This window comes from Lissotriton vulgaris, unplaced genomic scaffold (genome assembly GCF_964263255.1).
Source record: "Lissotriton vulgaris unplaced genomic scaffold, aLisVul1.2 SCAFFOLD_1450, whole genome shotgun sequence".
Lineage (NCBI taxonomy): Eukaryota > Metazoa > Chordata > Amphibia > Caudata > Salamandridae > Lissotriton > Lissotriton vulgaris.
The window spans coordinates 596957-610821 of record NW_028243200.1 but is presented as its reverse complement, the minus strand read 5'-3'; positions in this window follow the sequence as shown (position 1 = coordinate 610821).

Sequence of the window (13865 nt, the reverse complement as noted above, 5' to 3'; positions counted from 1 at the left end):
TTAGTCTATTTTTCATGCCATGTACTTTGACCGGGAACCATGCCGACTGCGGAAACCTCGCCACATCAGGCCGTTTCCTACATTCCTGACAATCCATCACACACAGGATATCTAGCTGATAGCGATACCTTCAGAGGGATGAACGCCCCCTTGAGTCTCTCTTCCCATGTACAGTTCGGTGCCCGCTCTTCACTTGTTTAAGCTTTTTGCCCTCACTCGTGTTGTTTACTGATGAACGTGCACTTTGCTCCAGCAAAGATCATGTATGTATCGTGTGTGGGTGCGGTCCTCCCTGTTTTGTGACATTTCACGCTGGACTAGTTGCTTCCACAGTTGCCTTGACAATAGCACACCTGTTGTTGCCCGTATGCACTTAGCTTGTGGTACATACATAGCCGCCTGACTAGAATACCGTAACCTGGCGCACTGCACATCACTCAGGGACACCACCATATCACTCAGGGACACCACCATATCACTCAGGGACACCACCACATCACTCAGAAACACCACCACATCACTCAGGGACACTACCACATCACTCAGGGACACCACCACATCACTCGGGGACACCACCACATCACTCAGGGACACCACCACATCACTCGGGGACACCACTAAGGGGCACCACCACATCACTCAGGGACACCACCACATCACTCGGGGACACCACCACATCACTCAGGAACACCACCACATCACTCAGGAACAACACCACATCACTCAGGGACACCACCACATCACTCAGGCACCACCACATCACTCAGGGACACTACCACATCACTCGGGGACACCACCACATCACTCAGGGACACCACCACATCACTCAGGGACACCACTAAGGGGCACCGCCACATCACTCAGGGACACTACCACATCACTCAGGGACACTAGCACGTCACTCAGGGACACCACCACATCACTCAGGAACACCACCACATCACTCAGGAACAACACAACATCACTCAGGGACACCACCACATCACTCAGGGACACACCACCGCACTCAGGAACACAACCACATCACTCAGGGACACCGCCACATCACTTAGGGACACCACCACATCACGCAGGGACACCACCACATCACTCAGGGACACCACCACATCACTCAGGGACACCACCACATCACTCAGGGACACCACCACATCACTCAGGGACTCTACCACATCACTCAGGAACACCACCACTCAGGAACACCACCACATCAATCGGGGACACCACCACTCACTCAGGGACACCACCACATCACTCTGGGACACCCCCACATCACTCGCGGACACCCCCACATCACTCGCGGACACCACCACATCAGTCGGGGACACCACCACATCACAAGGGGATACCACCACATCACTCGGGGACACCACCACATCACTCAGGGACACCACCACATCACTCAGGAACAACACCACATCACTCAGGGACACCACCACATCACTCAGGCACCACCACATCACTCAGGGACACTACCATATCACTCGGGGACACCACCACATCACTCAGGGACACCACCACATCACTCAGGGACACCACTAAGGGGCACCACCACATCACTCAGGGACACTACCACATCACTCAGGAACACCACCACATCACTCAGGAACAACACAACATCACTCAGGGACACCACCACATCACTCAGGGACACACCACCGCACTCAGGAACACAACCACATCACTCAGGGACACCGCCACATCACTTAGGGACACCACCAGATCACTCAGGGGCACCACCACATCACGCAGGGACACAACCACATCACTCAGGGACACCACCACATCACTCAGGGACACCACCACATCACTCAGGGACTCTACCACATCACTCAGGAACACCACCACTCAGGAACACCACCACATCAATCGGGGACACCACCACTCACTCAGGGACACCACCACATCACTCAGGGACACCACCACATCACTCAGGGACACCACCACATCACTCAGGGACACCACCACATCACTCGGGGACTCTACCACATCACTCAGGAACACCACCACTCAGGAACACCACCACATCAATCGGGGACACCACCACTCACTCAGGCACACCACCACATCACTCAGGGACACCACCACATCACTCGGGGACACTCCCACATCACTCGGGGACACCAGTCGGGGACACCACCACATCACACGGGGACACCACCACATCACTCAGGAACACCACCACATCACTCAGGAACACCGCCACATCACTCAGGGGCATCACCACATCACTCAGGGACACCACCACATCACTCAGGGACACCACCACATCACTCGGGACACAACCACATCACTCACGGACACCACCACATCAGTCGGGGACACCACCACATCACTCAGGAACACCACCACATCACTCAGGGGCACCACTCAGGGACACCACCACATCACGTAGGGACACAACCACATCACACAGGAACACCACCACATCACTCAGGGACACCACCACATTACTCAGGGACACCACCACATCACTCGGGAACACCACCACATCACTCTGGGACACCACCACATCACTCAGGGACACTACCACATCACTCAGGGACACCACTAAGGGGCACCACCACATCACTCTGGGACACCACCACATCACTCAGGGACACCACTAAATCACTCAGGAACATCACCACATCACTCAGGAACACCACCACATCACTCAGGGACACCACCACATCACTCAGGGACACCAGCATTTTAGTGCCGGTGGCCGCATCACCGCACTAAAATGCAGTAGTCACGGATTTACAAAACTCCTCAACACACAGAGGGATCATGGGAGGTGCTCCCTGGCTTAATTCAAGCACCCCATGCAGGGAATTCTTTCCTGCACTATATACAGATAAATATCCTGCAGCCTGAGGCACTCACTCATTGCTGTGGTGATCCATTAAAGTCCTAGACATCAGTCAGAAACACTGTCCCAGCGCTACACTGCAAAAACTAATTGTGATCTGGCGGCCCCTCTCCTGAAAGGACCCTGTAGGAAGGTACCTCCTGACTATGGTTGCCCCCAACTTTTTGCCCTGTGTTTTAGCTGGTTTACGACATAGTTGGCCTGGGACCCTGCCAATCAGGACCCCAGGCCTACTGCTCTCTCTGTAAAATGGATTCCATGTACCCTAGGTACATTTCCAATTGGTACTGGGCCACCCTATCAGACCCTGTAACTCAGGGCATAGGTGTACCCAGGGCCTACCAGGGGCTGAAGCATGTATTATGCCACCCCTGGCTGGCCTCCTAAATCTGACACAACTGGCTGCATGACAGCTGGGGCAAGGTGGTGTACTCACCCCTTGCTGTAGATATAGTATACCTATATCTAACCCTAAAAATGGACACATGTATTCCTGTAAGTCACTCCTATGGCAGGCCTTAACAATCCTGAAGGCAGAGTGCTTGGAATTATGTGAGATGGTGCTCTGGCATGAGCTGAGCCCGTTTGCAGCTTGCGGAACCAAGTCCTAATAGCTGTTCCGTGATAACGCATACCATATACTCTTAAGTGCATTATAATCCTCGCGGTTAAATGCTATCTTTGGTATTGCTTTATCAAAACATGTCGACTAAGGTGTCATACGAATTGGAATACTAACCCCTCGCCAATTCTGGCGACGGGGTAAGCATTCCACCCTTCTAGAGGGACACGACATGTATGTAACCCTGAACCCCGGTTAAAGTTAACTCGAGCCTCAGCATCACAAAATGGATGCTGCTACCACAGACACAAGTCTGACCCCCTACAGCTGGGAGTCCTTCCAGCGAGGGGAGCTTGGACAAACGGTTTCCTGTCAGGGGCGGTGCTAGCACCATCCCAGACAGGGTTTTGTGTATCCTGGGTAGGCAGGGCTTTACAGGAAGGTGACTGCAGAGTGGCACCCCGGTGCTCACTACGCATAGGCCGGCTAGAACCAGTTCCGGGGGCTCACCAGCCCCTGGCCTGGGGAAAGTCCGGCATGGGAGAGGGGTGTAACCACCCCCCTCCTAGTCCCACCCATAGGCAGGACCTAGTCACCGGGTCAGCCCCTTTTCCTAGTATAAAGTTAGGAGCGGGCCCCCTTCCAGATCAGATCATCTTTGGAATCAAGACACGACTTTCTACGAAAGGACTTCAAGATTTCTTCTTCAAGATTCTCCCTTGTGACTAAGGAGTAGTCACCCTGCATCCGCAGGCACCATCTTAAGAACACTGCGGTCTGCTGCAAGTCCTTCCTCCGGAATCCGACTGCCCAGCTCGACGAGAACCGGCTTCCCTGGCACCTCTGACCTCTACCCACCTCTACAGCTAAGCTGGGAACCGTGGGTGCAACGAGACCTCGTGGACCGGCCATCTTCAGGACTGCACGACTTCTTTACAGCACGACCGCCGAGGGATCCTCTGGTGAGTGCTTTGGGGTCCGAGAAGCCCCGACCCTGAGCAGCTCCAGCACCGAAGTTCAGCCTCCCAGCATCTCCCCGATCTGTGTGGGGCCCTTCTGCTTTTTGCTGCTCACCGCGTTGCTTGGCTACTAGCCCGCTGGCTTGTGGCCTTCCTAACGACGCCCGACGACATCACCGCTGCTGGTCTGGTTGCTCCAGACTGGCCCTTCCTCCCTTCCAAAAGAGGAGCACCCTGGACCCTCCTGGTCCACTCAAGACGCCATTTTAGGTCCACCGCGTGGGCTTGAATTTGCCAAGGCTTTGTTGCCCAATCCTGGGTCCAGCGACGTCGACAGCTTCATCCATCGTGGGACAGCTCGCTCCTCCATCCTGGTCGCCGACAACGCCTCCTGGTCCGTGAGATCTGCAGAGCACAGCGTCGCCCACTCACCTAGTCGAGGTGACTACCATCCGGTGCCCTCCTGGTGCCACCTGACTACTGGCTAGTAGTCACGAACTTTGTCCCCTCTGCTTTCAGGTGTCATCCATCTTCAAGATCCAGGCTTGGATCCCTTCGAACTCTCTTCACTGGTCGCCTGCCAGCATCTTTTCTTCAGGCTCCTGGTTCGACAACGAGGATTCCCGACGTCTCTTCAGACCTATGCAGCCGCAGCCCCTGGGCTAGGTAACTTCGGCATTTCGGTGCCCCAGCATAGCCTCACTATCCAAGGGTCCAGATCCACTTTCGTTTTCTTCCTACCAGGTCGGGTTCGCCCGAGAACACTAACTTTGCTTTTACTAGCCTCCATAGACTTTGTCCCGCATCCCGCGTGAGAGTGCACACTCTGCACCCGAGTCCCCTAGGCCTCCTATTCGTAATCTGACGATTCTATAGTCAAGTCCTAGCGATTCCAAAGCCTATTAGTACAGTACTTACCTGCTAGTAATTTCGCATTCCACTTCCATAGTATATGGTTTTCCGTGCCCCTCGGGCATTTGTGTAAATTGTGCAACTTAAAGTATTTTCATAAGAGTTTTGTTGTGTGCTTAGTACCCTGTCCTCATAAAGAGTACAGCGCTGTTGTGATTCTAATAAATACACTGTTTATTTTCATAACACTTGTGTGGTGTCCTTTCACTTGGTGTTCAAGGGGTATATGTGATGGTATAACAGCTGGCTTAACACGCCCTCTAGAGTTTAGCCCGAAGACTGCTCATATCCAGGCTACTAGGATAGCTGGTCTATAAGGTTGACTTACAACCAATCATCAATAAGGGTTGTTGGACTGATACATAGTGATCACTAGAATAGTGAGCACTGCATATCAGGCCACCTTCTCACAGACCCTCCCCTGACTGGATCATTTCTCTGGCTGGTGACAGCTAAGTTTTGACAGAAGAGTTGCATTTTATTTTATTCAACACTACATGGTCAGTTGCCAGAGAGTGGGGTGGGGTGTCCCCTCCATATCCACCGGATTCCAGAGAGAGAACAGGTCAAAGACTGTGCCCATCATATGTTTGCAGCTGGCTCCTGAACAAAACTGAAACCAGCAGAAGCATGTCTCTCAGTAACATAATTCAGCATTACAGCCACAATTTACTTTATGTTGCGCTCCATAGTTACATTTGTTAGATGATGTTTCTGTAATTTGTTTTTCATGCTGCGTGAGCCTGCGCATGTGTGTGGCGGAGCACACAGCGCTATCTCCGGGACACTCAGACAGATCACCTCTGCCACCCTGGTCTGGAGCTGCTGTGGAAACCTGTGATCGTGGGCAAAGACAAGAGTCATGGGCTGGGTAATGGAGCATCTCCCTATATACGAGGCAGCTCCACGCCACTCTTACCAAAGGTAATGGAGCCACACCCTATGTACGAGGCAGCCCCATGCCACTCTTACCCAACAGCATTGGGTTGGTTAGATAGAGAAGTGAACCTGCATCACACTTGGCAACCTTTTCTAAACTAGATGTCACAGCGGTACTATACCCCAGAGTGACACATTATAGGTCGTGATAGAGAACTGGGTGGCTGAGGCTGAAGACGTAAAGAGCTTCTCTCAGTACCCCAGAGTGACACTTTATAGGGCGTGATAGAGAGCGGTGTGGCTGAGGCTGAAGGGGTTAAGAGCTTCTCACAGTGCCCCAGAGTGACACTTTATAGGGCGTGATAGAGAGCGGTGTGGCTGAAAGTTTTAAAACATTTTTTTTTAATTATTTTAAAGGTTTTATAAAGCGCTGGGTAGACCCGGAGGTATCAGAGCGCTTTACATCAGTATCAGACCATAGATTGCAGGTTACATTGTTACAAAGGTTACACAGTTATTAGAGCATTGCAACATAGTTACATGAAAGGTCGAGACAAACAAGAAGAACATATGTACGTAAGGGAAAAAGCAGGCAAGGGTGTAGATTCAGGGGAGGGGGGTAGGAGCAGGGGAAGTAGAGAATGGAGGAGGGAAAGGGGAGGGGAGGATGAGAGACAGCATGGAAAGAGGAGGGGAGGGGGGAGAAAAGGGTGACGGGACACAAACCAGAAGACGAGTCAAAGCTGCGTCCAAAGTCCGGTAAACTGGGGTCCCAGGGCAAGTGGTATCATTTCCGCATCTCTGTTGCGAGAGGCTCCCTGTATGCAGTGGACTCTCTCAGAGGGGTCTCTGAGACTCCAAGGCCTACATACTGGATACTTCCAAAAAAGGGAAGAGGGGGTGCTTTGGCAAGGGGTGCCATACCATACCTCAACTGTGAGTGGCTCCCTTGGCGCTGTGGACTCTCTCAGCGGGTTAGCTGAGACTCCAGAATATAAATGTTGGGTCTTTCCCCAACAAGGGGAGAAGGAGTGCTTAGTAACAGGGCACAAAAGGGCAGGGGGCTAGGTGGTGTAGCCGGCAAAGGGGAGAGATTCAGGGGAGAGGGGATGGGAGCAAAGGAAGTAGACAAAGAAAGAGAGAGAACTCACTGGGAACAAACAGCATCAGTTTGGAGGACAGAACTGTTTTCTCTCTGTTGCCATGAGTTTGCCCCATCTCTAAGGTAAGAGCCTTGCACAGGCCATTCCAGGACATGAAGCACACAGTTAGTAATTCGATTTTTTTTTTTTTTACGATTCACAGAAGTTTATAGTACGCTGCACATCAGCAATCCAGGTGTTAACAAAGTAGGTTCTTGGGTGCAGAAAATGATGCGCAGTTCGCCATGTTGTGTTCCCCTGTTGTCGACACCTGTGAGTATTTGGCGGCTGTGATGGCAAAGTAGGAGGAAACTCTATTTTGCTGTTTTTTTGGCAGCATAGACTCAGAATACCTCAGAGTGACACATTATATGGCATGATAGAGAGCTGTGCGGCTGAGGCTGAAGGCGTAAAGAGCTTCACACAGTACCCCAGAGTCACACATTATATGGCATGATAGAGAACTGTGTGGCTGAGGCTGAAGGCGTAAAGAGCTTCTCTCAGTACCCCAGAGTGACACATTATATGGCATGATAGAGAACTGTGTGGCTGAGGCTGAAGGGGTATTACAAGGGGGATCCTGCTTTGGCCATTTCGGAGTGGCCCGTTGTTCCCAAACCTGGAATTACCTGGTAAATAAATACTGAGCCTGGTTTTACCTGGTGAGAAAACACACATGGTAAAACCACCAAGGCTGAGTCCGGGAACAGTCTCAGCCCAGGTGCCAACTTATCACTTTAACAGCACTATGCAGACCCTCCAGGATTTCGCGATTTCGCGGTTTGCCGCGAAATCGGCACTTTTGTAAAAATGTTGCGATTTTTACAAAAGTTCCCACGAAATCTGCACTTTTGTAGAAATCGCAGCATTTTTACAAAAGCCGCTATATCCTGGGGGGTCTGCCTGCCTAAAGAAGTCCATTTGTTATTGGGAGTGTGACATGCACCGAGCTGCGACGTGTCTCCCAGCATGGGTCATGTGTCAATTTGCATGAAGTGACAACAGCTTTCTAAGTACCCGTGTGCCATCCAGCATCTCTCCTGTAACCTGAGAACCTGGCACTCAGCTGTAGACAAAGGAGTCATCATTACCGTAGCTGGTGGACCAACACCTCCCCCCACCCCACACCCAGGAGGCTGCTATTGCCGAAGTTGGATGAACACTTAACCAGCCCGGTCATGCAGTTTTCTTCAGCAATGAGATCCAAGTGGTGGGCCTCTGCCACAACTCTGCTCACACTCTAAACTTGTGCGACTGCGAAGGGCACACAACACCCACCCACAACTTTGCTGAGGCATATTCGCACAGACTTTCCAGAGTGTCTTACGCTAGTACTGCACGTTGAAGGGAGTCAGAGTTTACTTTATCAGTGCTTTCACTTTAAAAGAAGTATTGGGTGCCCTCATGAACTCTATTGCAAGACACAAACTGACCTGACATGAGTTTACCTGCATAAACAGGGTAATAAACTCTCACCTTGCCAATTCTAGCCCTAGGCTTTCCTAAAGTAGGTTGGTAGCTGCAGCCACAGAGATAGATTGATGTAGAACTGCTAAGAAATACATTTGAAGCATGAAAATTAGGACACTTGCCTCAAATTTGAATAACAGCACTTTGGTAAATCTACCAAAGGTAGTGACAAGAGCCTGTGTTTGGGGGAGGGGAGCGAAGAGAAGATGCATGGTGAGTGCTACAACAATCTGACTCCGAAAACCGCTGTTGTCATATTGGAATAGATTGTATAGAGGCATTGGGCGCTCACCAACTCATGTGTTGGTAGACTGGGAGCTGCCATGTTAAAATCACGTAGTGTACCAGACGTAGTGGCTGCAGTACTAGCTGGAAAAAACTCCTGTACAGTGAGGAGGTGTTGTTGCAACAACAGGGGAAGGATGGGACGGGGAGCAAGATACAATAAAATATGGACAGGAAAGAAATATTCCTTCCTAGTTGTAGATTTGCTGTGAAACTGCAGCAGCCCATAATTGTGAAGCACACTCTCGAGGGAAACAAAGTGTCTACATTCTAAATAAACCAAATATACATAGCTTCATGTTGTTAAATAACTAAAAAACTAAGATATCTGTGTTTGTTGTAGGAAAAATGGCCACATAAAATGCCGCAAAATTGCCACTAAATTTTCATAATTGTGCCGCTAAATTTCCATTTTTGTGCCGCTAAATTTGCTAATTCATGCCGCTAAATCCTGGGGGGTCTGTCTATGTCCCCATAACTGCCCCAGAGTCTGCCCTGTCCACTCACATTCTTCTGACTTCCTGCAGCAGTCTTCTGTGACCCCCATTCCCCATCTGTTTGTTTGATCTTTTTTTTTAAATGTTTTAGTTATTTTGTATACATATAAACAAAACAATATAACAACATTACATTTTACAGGGGTGATGCCCCTTGACGAAACACGTGTTGACGTTTGGCTGTTGTAAATTATATCAAGACTGTACTGCTATATCTACAAGTCTTCGTGATCATCTGGATTGAGAAAATAAAATAAGGACTTTTTTCAAACTTGGATTCATAGATATGGACTATCATTGTTTGAATGGATATTATCTGTAAACCTTACAGATACGCTCATATATTCTTGTGCTCAGGGAACTCTGTAAAATTTGTTATTGTGACAAGAATTACTTTGTAATTTACTGTCTCTTGACAGTGGTGGGTGGTAGCTGTCTGTGGTTCCCTTGATGCCCCTTTTGAGATAATAATCTGTAGATTTATTGCTGCATAGGCTATGCGCTGACAATACCTCACCACCTATTTATCTAAGTGTGCAATATAACAACATTGATCGCATTGTACAGAGCCAGTAGGTAATCATAAAGTCAAGATAAGAAATCAATAGCAGACCGGCATGATCACATCAATGAACATAAACAACACCAATAGTAGCTGTCAACATATCCCCTCAGTCATAGCATCTGCACCTTCCATCAATAAAGCTGATCTAACACATTATGGTGCATCCTAACTGCAACTATGTGCCATGCAAGAAAGCACATAATTACATTTTGTGTGGCTTCCCTCCACCACATCACATAAGTGACCCTCATTCCCCACGTAGATTATGTTATTGCCAGTAAATTCAGGGTGAAGTAGGATATTCCCTGTTCAATAGACTTCATCTTAGAATGCCTGGAATTAGGGGTAGTGATACCGACCAGAAGCAGAAATTTCAACTTTGTTACCACTCCCATCCTGCCCCCTGATGATACTCAATTTGTGCTCAAAGGTCAATGGATTAAAAAATGAGTTAAAAATGATTACACTCAAGAGATGAATGTCTAATAGCTGGCTTCGCCCTCGAGGCCCCACAGTGAGCACTCAGAACAGAGACATAAAATGGTCACTAGCTAAATAGCTTACATATGAGGTCAAACAAAAGGGACAAAAAAGCTGCTGAAGATTTAACGGTGTGGGCAGATATGCTGCAGGTATTGACGACAATGCATGACACAGGGACACAAGATATACCACAGGCGAGGGCTGCAAGGGCTATAGGATTGATGTCCTGATGACCAGGACGTGAAACGGAGGCCACACACAGGATGGATTTAGGAAATGTTTTTAGGTAGAGCCTGGACGCATGCGCAGCTCTGCGAGTTGCGTGCTGGCTTTAGGCTCAATCTAACAAGTAGGTGAAAGAATCTCCGCCCACTCTCCGCCCATATTTGCCATTAGCTTGTGTCCTTGTCTATCCTAACTGCTGCCTTCTAATTCGTTGACAGCCTTGTCCCTCCTTAGTATCGCCTCCTCTTCATTTGTCAACTCCCATGGAGACTGGTCCCTTTACTTCAGCTGTTACATGGTACTGTTATTTAGAGTGTTACCACCATTTTCTTTAGGGTTCTCACAACGTGCTTTGGTGCCTTCTTTTCCACCCCCGCCTCCCCTCCCGTTGCCCGTGCATTCTCCCCCCCTGTTGTCTGTGCCTGGTCCCCCCTGCCCTCCCGTTGTCCGTGCCTTCCTTTCCACCCCCTGCCTTCCCTCCTGTTGTCTGTGCCTTCTTTTTCACCCTGCCCTCCCTCCCGTTGTAGGTGCCTTCTTCTCCCCAACCAGTCCTGTCAAGCATCACGCTTTAGGCGTGACTCTAACGCATTTCAGTGCGGTGTTCCGCTTCACCGCACTGAAATGCATTGTCACGCATTAATGCCACTCTGAAATTGGCTATGCCAGGGTACTAGCGCACGCCCCTGGCGCCTCTGTGTACCTGTGCGTCATCGGCTCTGCTGGTCCATGCAGACTTGCCAGCAGCTCTAGCTCAGTTACTAAACTGTTAACTGATCTTTATTGTCTGCTCAGCTCTGGAGTGCTACAATGTTACAAATCTGCGCCGCCTTGCTGCCGCTGCATATTGAATCCCCCGGCGCGGCTCTCCGTCACTGATTGACCGGCCTTTGACCTGGCTGACCCGGGACCTCGGCCGACGCCAGAGTGGTGTCTCAGCACCCTGAACTGAACTGGGGCCTGCCACCTGTTTGTCGTGCGAGTCGAGTCCTGCACTGGACACACTGCACGAGTCATCGCGGCTGGAGGCCTGTGAGGGAGACAGCCTGGAAGTCAAGTTTCTCCTGAGGTGGGCGGGGCCACGGTGGGAGCATGTGGCAGTGTTACTGAATTTCTTACTTTAATTTGAGTGGCAGCATTTACTCGCACTGCTCGCTGCCAGTGCCCAATTGGTGATCACAGTGCGTCATCATGCCTGCTGCTCTTGGCGCTCCGTTTGCGCACTACTGCTGACTCTAGTGCCTGCACTGGTTGGGCTGCCGCACAGTGGGGCTTATTTTATGGCCATTGCTCAGCTGCCACCAGGATAGTTATAGACAGGACTCAAATGAACAGGCCGCAGCATGGAATAACGCGGGCGCAGGCGGCAAACCAAAGTGAGTGCCCCGAGGGTTCCTGGAGGTTCGCCTGAGCCTGGAAGTTTGCTGCAGAGAGTCGCCACTGTCAGTCATGCAGGGCTGCCTGGCTGAAGATTCAGAACAGTTAGTAAGTAGTTACCATTTGCCACCCACCGAGTGTCTGTCCGACGTGTCCGTGCGTGTTAATTATATCATTTTGAGCGCACTCTCGGGCACATTGGTAGATCAGCGCCGACAAGATGTTGGGACTCCGGTGCTGTTGGGGCGCCGGCTGGCTCACGCCAATCACTCGGATCATAGTGGTACCAGCCCGAGTCCTGACCTGAGATTTATTTTACCGGTAGCGGGAGGGGTTTGGGGGGACCTTGGGATGCAAACTGTATTTTGTTTTTTCTTTTCGTCAACACTAGGTACCAGTGTGTTGTTGCAGTTGTTGGGGCCTCACACATCCTGTGGTCCCAGACGCAGGAGTGAGGCCCAGCCTGGAGTGCTGCTAAGCTGCCCCATTTATGTGTCACTACGTGCAATGTTCCCTCTGCCTTTCTACCCCGTTTCTGCATTAAATTGTAGTGGCAGTCTGTCCATGTCTTTATAATGCCCCCGTGTCTATCTCTCTGTATCTGTGTCCCAGTGTCAGTTAATACATCTCTTTCTGCCTCCTTGTCTCTCAGTTTGTGTTCACAGTATCACTGCACAGAGGCCTTTCCCAGCCTTCTGATGCTCCCATTCAAACTTTATTGATGTATATTTCACAAAGTGCAGTAATGACTGCCAGGCATTTCACTCCTGCAACAAAGGAAGCAGGGGTACACTGAGGAACTAGTACATGGTTTCTCATTGAGTAAATGGTTGCAATTAGAATTTTTTTATATGTTTCTCTTGTCTTCACTGCTTTGTTTTGCTCGCGAGAAAGTGTCACTCATACTTGTTGAAATGTCACTCATAATAACATTGAAATTATAAAAATGTCACACATGGCAATCTGAAACCCTGGCAGCTATGCCCAACCCTCCTGTTGTCCGTGCCTTCTTTTCCACCCCTGCCATCCCTCCGGTAGTCTGAGCCTTCTTCTCTCCTCCCCTGCCCCTCCCGTTGTCTGTGCCTACTCCCCTGCGCTCTCCCTCCCGATGTCTGTGCCTTTTTTTCCACCTCCTCGCCCTCACGACCGTTGTCCGTGCCTTCTTCTCCCCTCCCGCTGTCCTCCAATTGTCCGTGCCATCTTTTTCACCCTCCTGCCCGTTGTCCGTGCCTTCTGTACTGACCTGCTGGTCACTGGTCTAGTGTTCCAAAGTACCAGCCACTCCCAGAGGGCTGGCTCACACCCCACCCCACCATACATGACAATAGACCCGATCCAGGAGGGAGACTACCGATTTTTAAAGCCAAAAATTGCTTTATTTTAGCTGTCTCCCACCTGAAATTGCATTTTCAACAATAGAAGTCAACGAGGAATTTTCATTCTCACGATTTTTTATTTTAATTCTCCCACGTCCCTGTCCTAAAATGTTGGCATGTATGCACCCCACACCGATCCAGTGCAGGCGTCAAAGGACATGTGACCCTGTAACTAAAAGGGTCCAGGCGCACGTGCCCTGGGCAAGTTCTAACATCTAAGTACAGAGTCTGTGTCCTTACTATCAGTGCTTTAAATGGGCCGGTACTCACCGGTACGGAGTACCG